At 46.7% G+C, this 10,950-nt stretch overlaps 1 non-coding gene across 1 annotated transcript; it reads left to right on the top strand.

Moving 5' to 3' along the window:
- The first annotated feature begins 10,387 nt into the window (after positions 1-10,387).
- LOC119942970 lies at positions 10,388-10,525 on the top strand. The gene has a single exon (XR_005455461.1). It is a non-coding gene; the product is annotated as a small nucleolar RNA SNORA7 (small nucleolar RNA).
- The last annotated feature ends 425 nt before the right edge of the window (positions 10,526-10,950 follow it).

The following is a 10,950-nucleotide window of genomic DNA, read 5'->3' as shown; positions in this document are numbered from 1 at the left end:
GTGGCCTCCTCCGGGAGGGCCATGGGGGGCTCCCCTCCTTGCTCCGGCCCGCCTCGCTGCCCCGCTGGCCCGCCACCTGGCCCGCCCCCTCTGCCCAGCCTCGCCCGGCGGCCCCTGCCCGCCCGTCTGCCCGCCCCGGGGCCCGGTGCTGCCCAGCCCCGCCCCGCCCCGCCCCTGCCCTGCTCCGGCCCGGCCCCGACCCACGGCCCTAGGCCTGGAATGCCATGCCCTCCTTCCCTCCCTCCCTCCTCAAGCCGCCAAACTACCCCACTGCCCCCCTTCAAAGCCCTACCGAAAGCCCACCTCCCTCAGGAGGCCTTCCCACACTGAGCCCCACCTTTCCCTCTGCTCCTCCTCGCCTCCCCATCGCCCTGACTCCCTCCCTCTGCTCTACCCCCTCCCCGCCCCACAGCACTTGTGTTTATTATTTTATTCATTTGATTAACGATGTGTCCATATATATCAGCACCTAGAACAGTGCCGGCGCTTAGAACAGTGCTTTGCACATAGTAAGTGCTTAACAAATGCCATTATTATGATCATTATTAACAAATTCCATCCTTATTATTACTTCTAGACTGTGAGCCCACTGTTGGGTAGGGCCTGTCTCTATATGTTGCCAACTTGGACTTCCCAAGCGCTTAGTACAGTGCTCTGCACACAGTAAGCGCTCAATAAATACGATTGATTGATTGATTGATTGATTGATTGAAATTCCATCATTATTATTACTTCTAGACTGTGAGCCCACTGTTGGGTAGGGACTGTCTCTATATGTTGCCAACTTGGACTTCCCAAGCGCTTAGTACAGTGCTCTGCACACAGTAAGCACTCAATAAATACGATTGATTGATTGATTTAAATTCCATCATTATTATTACTTCTAGACTGTGAGCCCACTGATGGGTAGGGACTGTCTCTATATGTTGCCAACTTGGACTTCCCAAGCGCTTAGTACAGTGCTTTGCACACAGTAAGCGCTCAATAAATACAATTGATTGATACCTATAATTCTACTTATATTGACGCTATTGATGCCTGTCTACTTGTTTTGCTTTGTTGTCTGTCTCCCCCCTTCTAATAATAATAATGATGATGGCATTTGTTAAGCACTTACTATGTGCAAAGCACTGTTCTAAGCGCTGGGGGGATACAAGATGATCAGGTTGTCCCACACAGGGTTCACAGTCTTAACTCCCATTTTACATATGAGGGAACTGTGGCTCAGAGAAGTTGAGTGACTTGCCCAAGGTCACACAGCAGACATGTGGTGGAGCCAGGATTTGAACCCATGACCACTGACTGACTCCAAAGCCCGTGCGCTTTCCACTGAGCCACGCTGCTTCTCTAAACTGTGAGCCCATTGTTGGGTAGGGATCGTCTCTATTTGTTGCCAAATTGTACTTTCCAAGCACTTAGTACAGTGCTCGGCACATAATAAACGCTCAATAAATACGATTGAATGAATGAATGAATAGTAAGCACTCAATAGATATGATTGAATGAATGAATCCTGCCCCACAGTCCCCGGCCTGCCCCTCGGCCCGGTCCTGCCCGGATGGAAGGCCGGGAGGTGCGAGACAAGAGGGAGAATCAATCAATCAATCAATCGTATTTATTGAGCGCTTACTGTGTGCAGAGCACTGTACTAAGTGCTTGGGAAGTACAAGTTGGCAACATCTAGAGACAGTCCCTATCCAACAGTGGGCTCACAGTCTAAAATGGTTGTAAAATAATAAGTTGTAAAAAATAAAATGGTTGTCTAAAATATGGTTGTACATATTTATTACTCTATTTATTTATTTATTTATTTATTTTACTTGTACATTTCTGTCCTATTTATTTTATTTTGTTGGTATGTTTTGTTCTGTTCTCTGTCTCCCCCTTTTAGACTGTGAGCCCACTGTTGGGTAGGGACTGTCTCTATGTGTTGCCAATTTGTACTTCCCAAGCGCTTAGTACAGTGCTCTGCACATAGTAAGCGCTCAAGAAATGCGATTGATTGATTGATTGATCAAAAGGGGGAGACAGACAACAAAACCAAACATACTAACCAAATAAAATAAATAGAATAGATATGAGGTTGGGAAGGGGAAGACAGGGCCTCAAAGGACAACGGAGCTGGGGGGCAAGGAGAGGAAGGAGAGGGGAGAGCTGCGAGGGAGCTGGGCAGGAGACCCCCGCTAAGCCCAGTTGGCTGGAGGTGGAACTGGGGGAGCAGAGAGGAGTTGGAGAAATGGGGCTCCCCCGGGGGAGGAGGGGAAGAGGCCGAGCTGACGGCCAACGTCGTGGGTCAGACCTCTCCTGGGCACGTGGGCCCCTGGACACGTGGGCCCCTGGACACGGACCTTAGTTATCACAAAGGAAAAGACAAATCGCATGGGGGGAGGCCCCGTAGGAATGCGGCTGCGTCAGGCCGTGGCCCTGGAGTGGGAGAACCTCACCGTTTATTGTTGTGTTGTACTTTCCCAAGCGCTTAGTACAGGCTCTGCGCACAGTAAGTGCTCAGTAAATATGTTTAAATGAATGAGAGGGTGGAAGGAAGAAAGAGAGTGAAGAGGAGGAAAAGAGGGAAGGGGAAGAAGATAGAAGGAGGAAAGTTTGCCTCCTCCTACAGACCTCGCTACTCTTCTACTACCTTCTTCTACCTCCTCCAGGAGGCCTTCCCAGACTGAGCCCCTTCCTTCCTCTCCCCCTCGCCCCCCTCTCCATCCCCCCATCTTACCTCCTTCCCTTCCCCACAGCACCTGTATATATGTATATATGTTTGTGCATATTTATTACTCTATTTATGTATTTTACTTGTACATATCTATTCTATTTATTTTATTTTGTTAGTATGTTTGGTTTTGTTGTCCTGTCTCCCCCTTCTAGACTGTGAGCCCACTGTTGGGTAGGGACCGTCTCTATATGTTGCCAACTTGGACTTCCCAAGTGCTTAGTACAGTGCTCTGCACACAGTAAGTGCTCAATAAATACGATTGATTGATTGATTGATTACTATACTACTATTATACTATTCTTCTAGTACTCTTCTTCTACTCTTCTACTCTAACTCAGCTTTCACTCCTTCACTCACCCTTCACTCCTCTAATGCCAACCTTTTCACTGTACCTTGATCTCTTCTATTTCACCGCCGACCTCTCGCCCACATCCTGCCTCTAGCCTGGAACACCCTCCCTCTTCATATCCGACGGACAATAACTCTGCCCCCCTTCAAAGCATTATTGAAGGCACATCTCCTCCAAGAGGCCTTCCCTGATTCCCCCTTTCCTCTTCTACTCCCTTCCACATCACCCTGACTTGCTCCCTTTATTCGTTCACCCCCCTCCCCTGGTCCCACAGGACTTATGTACATAGCTATAGTTTATTTATTTCTATTAATGTCTGTCTCCCCCTCTAGACTACAAGTTCATTTTGGGCAAGGAATGTGTCTGCTTATTGTTATATTGTCCTCTCCCAAGTGCTTAGTACAGTGCTCTGTGCACAAGAAGCGCTCAATAAATACGATTGAATAAAAGGAGGAGAGTGCAAGGAATATTTATTTAAATATAAATATTATTAACCCTCCCCTGGAAGGTCCCGGCTTGAGCATGCCTACTTCACAAAGGTGCCCACGGAGACCCACACTGTCACACCCAGATCTCCCTTTAATTAAGATCAATCAATCTATCAATCAATCATATTTATTGAGCGCTTACTGTGTGCAGAGCACTGTACTAAGCGCTTGGGAAGTACAAGTTGGCAACATATAGAGACAGTCCCTACCCAACAGTGGGCTCACGGTCTAAAAGACCCTTATGCAGCAAGAAGCAGAAATGCGTAGAGGACTGTGAGCCCACTGTCGGGTAGGGACCGTCTCTATATGTTGCCAACTTGTACTTCCCAAGCGCTTAGTACAGTGCTCTGCACACAGTAAGCACTCAATAAATATGATTGATTGATTGATAAAGCAGCGGCTTGGGAGTCAGAAGGTTATGGATTCTAATCCCAGCTCTGCCATTTGTCTGCTGTGTGACCTGGGGCAAGTCGCTTCACTTCTCTGGGCCTCAGTTACCTCATCTGTAAAATAATAATAATAATGGCATTTGTTAGGTGCTTACTATGTGCACAGTACTGTGTTGGGGGGGGATACAAGGTGATCAGGTTGTCCCGTGTGGGGCTCACAGCCTTAATCCCCATTTTACAGATGAGGTAACTGAGGCGCAGAGAAGTTAAGTGACTTGCCTAAGGTCACACAGCAGGCAAGTAGAAGAGCTGGGATTAGAACCCAGGTCCTCTGACTTCCACGCCTGTGTTCTTTCCGTGAGGCCATGATGCTTCTCTGTTAAAACATTTTGATGTTGTAATGATGTCTATTTCCTAGACTTGACCACAGAAGTGACCCATGGCTTCAGTTGTGCAGGAAATTTTTTCATGCTCATTGGGGAGGTGATAGTTTGCTTGAATTAGAATTGCCTAGGTGAATACATGATCTTAAAGATAGACTTGAGCTGGTGGTGAATCTTGCAGCCCTGGATTTTTTTTTTTCCAGGATTTGACCCACACAACAAAATAACAACATAGCAGACCTGTGTTGGAGCGGGATTCGAACCCATGACCTTTGATTCCCAAGCCCCTGCTCCTTCCACTGAGCCACGCCACGTTCAATGGGGATTGAGGCTGAGCCCCACGTATGTCAGGGACTGTGTCCAACTCGATCCATCCCAGCGCTTAGTACAATGCCTGGCATATAGTAAGCGCTTAATAAATATTGCTCTTATTATCATTAATAATAAGTCACATACATAGTTCCTGCCCTAGGGACCGTGAGCCAATATACTGTATTAGATAGGCCAAACGCAGTCCTCGGGAAGAGCAGTTGATATTTAGTGAATCTAGGGCCGATCTCACGTGGAATAAAATAAAAAGGCTCCAAAGTCCAAGCGTCCCTAAGTGAACTCCAGCTGGGGGCTTAGACACTCGGCCCTTTGCCAACACTGTACAATCGGGACTTTCTTTTTCCTGCTGTTGACTCTAGCGGAACCACTAGAGGACATTTGGACGGTTCCCCTCTTCTCCAGGAAGATCCCTGTGCTCTTGTCAATCAAGGATATTTATTGAGCGTTTACTATGGGCGGGGCACTGTGCTAAGCGCTTGGGAGAGTACGATACGACAGAATTAGTAGACACGTTCCCAGATCGGAGTTACCCATGTCAACGTGAGAGTGGGTTCGCAGTGGTAAAGGAAACCTCCCCGAAATCCAAAAGCTTAGTTTGACCAGTAATTTTAGCATTCCCATTAGCCCATCCCTGCAGATTCTACAATTAGCAAAACCTCATCATTTTTACTTGAGACAGGGGCTGTGTCCAATCCGATTTGCTTGTATCCACCCAGCACTTAGTACAGTGCCTGGCACATAGTAAGTGCTTAACAAATACCATAATAATTAGTATTATAACGAGCTAGACACCTAGATGCATATGTATATGGGAAAGAGGGCCACCATCTCCCTTCGTCTAGCTATACAACTCCGAGTATAAATTATATATTATACATTATTTATTTATATTAATGTCTATCTCCCCTCCCACTATTCATTCAGTCTTTCAATCATATTTATTGAGTGCTTACTGTATGCAGAGCACTGTACTAAGCGCTTGGGAAGTACAAGTTGGCAACATATAGAAGCAGCGTGGCTCAGAGGGAAAGAGCCCGGGCTTTGGAGTCAGAGGTCGTGGGTTCAAATCCCGGCTCCGCCACTTGTCAGCTGTGTGACTTTGGGCAAGGCACTTAACTTCTCTGTGCCTCAGTTCCTTCATCTGTAAAATGGGGATGAAGACTGTGAGCCCCACGTGGGACAACCTCATCACCTTGTATCCCAGTGCTTTGCACATAGTAAGCGCTTAATAAATGCCATTATTATTATTATGATTATTATTATATAGAGACGGTCCCTATCCAACAATGGGCTCACAGTCTAGAAGGGGGAGACAGACAACAAAAACATGTAGGCAGGTGTCAAAACCATCAGAATAAATAGAATTATAGCTATATGCACATCATTAATAAAATAGAGTAGTAAATATGTACAAGTAAAATAGAGTAAAAATCTGTACAAATAATAATAATAACGATGGAATTTGTTAAGCGCTTACTATGTGCAAAGCACTGTTCTAAGTGCTGGGGAGGTTACAAGGTGATCAGGTTGTCCCACGAGGAGCTCACAGTCTTAATCTCCATTTTACAGATGAGGCAACTGAGGCACAGAGAAGTGAAGTGACTTGCCCAAAGTCACACAGCTGACAATTGGCAGAGCTGGGATTTGAACCCACGGCCTCTGACTCCAAAGCCCGGGCTCTTTCCACTGTGCCACGCTGCTTCTCATATATGTACAAGTGCTGTGGGGAGGGGAAGGAGGTGAGGGGGAGGGGGAGGAGGAGAGGAAAAAGGGGGCTCAGTCTGGGAAGGCCTTCTGGAGGAGGTGAGCTCTCAGTAGGGCTTTGAAGGGAGGAAGAGAGCTAGCTTGGCGGATGTGCGGAGGGAGGGTATTCCAGGCCAGGGGAAGGACGTGGGCCGGGGGTCGACGGCGGGACAGGCGAGAACGAGGCCCGGTGAGGAGGTGAGCGGCAGAGGAGCGGAGGGTGCGGGCTGGGCTGGAGAAGGAGAGAAGTGCTCTGCACATAGTAAGCGAAGTAAGTGCTCTGCACATAGTAAGAGAAGGAGTACAGTGCTGTGCACATAGTAAGCGCTCAATAAATACGATTGATTGATTGACTGAGAGAAGGGAGGTGAGGTAGGAGGGGATGAGGTGATGGACAGCCTTGAAGCTGAGAGTGAGGAGTTTTTGCTTGATTCGTAGGTTGACAGACAACCACTGGAAATTTTTGAGGAGGGGAGTGACATGCCCAGAGCGTTTCTGTACAAAGATAATCCAGGCAGCAGAGTGAAGTATAGATTGAAGCGGAGAGAGACAGGAGGACGGGAGATCAGAGAGGAGGTTGATGCAGTAATCCAGTCAGGATAGGATGAGAGATTGAACCAGCAAGGTAGAGGTTTGGATGGAGAGGAAAGGGCAGAACTTGGCATTGTTGTGGAGGTGAGACCCGCTAGACTGTAAACCCGCTGTGGGCAGGGAGTGTGACTACCAATTCGGTTAAATGGTACTCTCCCATGTGCTCTGAACACAGGAAGTGCTCAATAAATATCATTGATATGATGATGAATATCTGAACGATTCTGCTCCCTGCTCCTGTTTCCAGCTCTTAGTAAAGCAAAGCTCTATTAGGATAGCCGACTTGGAAATGGAACTGAAATCTCGGTATAAACAGCAAATGGGCAGCTCTCTGCCATACAGTTGACTGACAGCCATTATTAATAATAATGATAATCCTAATTATTATGATATTTGTTAAACGCTTACTATGAGCCAGACACTGTACTAAGTGCTGTAGTAGATACAGGGTAGTTGAGTTGGACACAGTCCTTGTCCCACATAGGGCTCACAGTCTTAATCCCCATTTTACAGATAAGGTAACTGAGGGACAGAGAAGTTAAGTGACTTGTCCAAGTTCACACAGCAGACAAGAGGCGGAACAGGGGTTAGAACCCAGGTCCTTCTGACTCCCGGCCCGTCCCCTATCTACTAGACCACCCTGCATTAAGATATTGGGCATGGCCAGGTAAAGCCATCAAGATTGGTTAAAAAAAAAATGTTCTGCTCTAATCAATCAATCAATCAATCGTATTTATTGAGCGCTTACTGTGTGCAGAGCACTGTACTAAGCGCTTGGGAAGTACAAGTTGGCAACATACCCCAACTGCCTTTTGGAAATGCAGTGATGTCCCCCTGAACTGGGAGTCAGGATCCCTGGACTGGAGACACCGAATTATTCTAGAAACCCAGAAATGTCACACTTTTTCTCTGGGTCTGTCTATCTGCTGGGGATGATGGGCACGGGTGACTCTGTTATTGAGGATTGCTGAGCACACATTTGAAAAAATGGACAAAATGACCGATATTATTAGTATCATTTTTATTAGTACATTTATTATGCACTTACAACATGACACCCAAGCACCCAAAAATACCTCTGGAAGAAAAGGTGATTACTGTTACATAATTATTTTTTTTCCCAGCAGGGGAAGAAATTAAGTTCATCTCAGAGTAAAGGTGGATTTTGAAGAAAAAAGTAATTTACAATATTGAGACAACATAAAGTCTGCATGAAAAGCTTGGGAAAAAACCCAAGTCTCTAATCAAGAATTTAATAAGGGTGGCAGTGCTAATCACAGGCCCCAACTGATAATCAAAACTTGCTACTGAACAATGGAATCCCTTGTCTCAGCCACCATTAATCAAGGCCTTGAATTAGGCAGGAATAACCAGACCAGGGCAGGGAACCTTCAAATTTACGGAGACTTTAGGATGAGAAGTGGCTTTTATAAGTACAGTGACTTAGGTTTTTTATCCTTGTTATTATTAAGGATTCCCAGACTACCTTCTTAGGACTGCTAACTAGTTCGATGATCATGAAGCACCACATCTTCTCCAAAAGGCCTTCCCCAGCTAAGCCCTCATTTCCCCTACTTTCTTTCCCTTCTGTGTCACCTCTGCACGTGGATTTGCACACTCCCTCAGCCCCACAACACTTTTGTACATATCTGTAATTTATTATAATGTCCTAATTCCCCCTTTAAACCATAAGCTTGCTGTGGGCAGGGACGTGTCTACCAGCTCTGTTATACTGTATTCTCCCAAGCGCTTAGTACAGAGCTTTGCACACAGTAAGAGATCGAAAAGTACGATTGATTGATCGACCCATTTTGGGGCAGGCATCTGATCACATTTTGTGGGTTTCCTGTCTATTTTTATCCCTAAATTCCCCTCTTCTTACCATGTTCCAATGCTAGTCTCTTTCCTTTCACAGGACTATCAAATTCTAGCTCTTTGAACATGAAGTGGAAAAAAGACCACGAGCCCAGGAGTCAGGAGACCAGAGTTCCAGCCCCACCTCTACCACCACCCTGCTGGGTGACCTTGGGCAAGTCATTTCATTGACTTTCATTGAACTGGGCCTCAGTTCCCTCATCTGTAAATAGGGATTAAGGCTGTGAGCCCCACGTGGGACAACCTGATCACCCTGTATCCTCCCCAGCGCTTAGAACAGTGCTTTGCACATAGTAAGCGCTTAACAAATGCCAATTATTATTATTATTATTGATATTTGCCCCACCTGCAGCCCCACATCACTTACGTACAGATCTATAAATTATATATCATAAATCATGTATTTACATCTGTATCTGTCTCCCCTTTCTAGACTGTAAGCTCACTGTGGGCAGGGAACTTGTCTACCAACCCCGTTGCTTTGTATTTTCCCAAATATTTAGTACCGTTCCCTACACACAATAATCACTCAGTAATGACCATTGATGATGTCTTCACTAGGCCCGTTTCCTCATCTGTAAAATGGGGGTAACAGATCTGCTCTCCTACCTCTTAAACTGTGTGACCCCTGAGGGACACGGATTATTCCTAACTGTATGATTTTATCCACCACCCCAGCATTTGGTAAGGTGTTTTGGCACACATAATAAGCACTTTAATAAACACCATTCCTAAATTTTTCCTCCTCTACTCTAGTCTTTTTCTTCCTTAGAATAGCTCCTCATCCCTATTTGCTGACTCCTCATGTGGCCCTAATCAATCAATCAATCAATCAATTGCATTTATTGAGTGCTTACTGTGTGCAGAGCACTGTACCAAGCGCTTGGGAAGTACAAGTTGGCAACATATAGAGACGGTCCCTAAGAGCCTGCACATGCTCCACAGTATAGAGAAGCAGCGTGGCTCAGTGGAAAGAGCAGGGGCTTTGGAGTCAGAGGTCATGGGTTCAAATCCCGGCTCCGCCACTTGTCAGCTGTGTGACTTTGGGCAAGTCACTTCACTTCTCTGGACCTCAGTTACCTCATCTGTAAAATGGGGATTAAGACTGTGAGCCCCCCCTGCCCCCCGTGGGACAACCTGATCACCTTGTAACCTCCCCAGCGCTTAGAACAGTGCTTTGCACATAGCACATACTTTTAGACTGTGAGCCCACTGTTGGGTAGGGACTGTCTCTATATGTTGCCAACTTGTACTTCCCAAGCGCTTAATACAGTGCTCTGCACACAGTAAGCGCTCAATAAATATGATTGATTGATAGTAAGTGCTTAATAAATGCCATTATTATTATTATTATTATTATAAGAAGCAGTGCTACCTAGTGAGAAGAGCATGGATCTGGGACTTAAGAGAACTTGGTAAACTGGGGATGAAATTCCTGTTCCCACTCCCCCTTAGCCTGTGAGCCCCATGTTGGACAAGGTCTCTGAGTGGCTTCTCTTGCAACTACCCAGTGCTTCCCTCTCTCAGGGTCGCATCTGGAGAGTTTCCAGTCCTCTACTAGTCTCGGCTACGGAAGGGAGAGTCAAGCAGAGGCCTGTCCATTCCATTCCTAGCTTGGGCAGTGGCTAGCGAGTGGAAGGCAATCTGCTACAAGTCAAAACTCACCTGTGCTGGGCAGCAGAGGCACGGGAGAGAGTCGAGGGCGGAGGCTCAAGTTGACTGCCGGTCTTAGCTCCACAACATTGCCAAGATCCGCCCTTTCCTCTCCATCCATACCGCTACCCTGCTCGTTCAAGCTCTCATCCTATCCCGTCTGGACTACTGCACCAGCCTTCTCTCTGATCTCCCATTCTCGTGTCTCTCTCCACTTCAATCCATACTTCATGCTGCTGCCCAGATTATCTTTGTCCAGAAATGCTCTGGGCATATCACTCCCCTCCTCAAAAATCTCCAGTGGCTACCAATCAATCTGTGCATCAGGCAGAAACTCCTCACCCTGGGCTTCAAGGCTGTCCATCACCTTGCCCCCTCCTACCTCACCTCCCTTCTCTCCTTCTCCAGCCCAGCCCGCACCCTCCGC

Source organism: Tachyglossus aculeatus, chromosome 21, assembly GCF_015852505.1.
Source record: "Tachyglossus aculeatus isolate mTacAcu1 chromosome 21, mTacAcu1.pri, whole genome shotgun sequence".
NCBI classification, from domain to species: domain Eukaryota; kingdom Metazoa; phylum Chordata; class Mammalia; order Monotremata; family Tachyglossidae; genus Tachyglossus; species Tachyglossus aculeatus.
The sequence above is the reverse complement of the archived record's forward strand: the minus strand, read 5'-3'. Positions and strand labels throughout refer to the sequence as shown.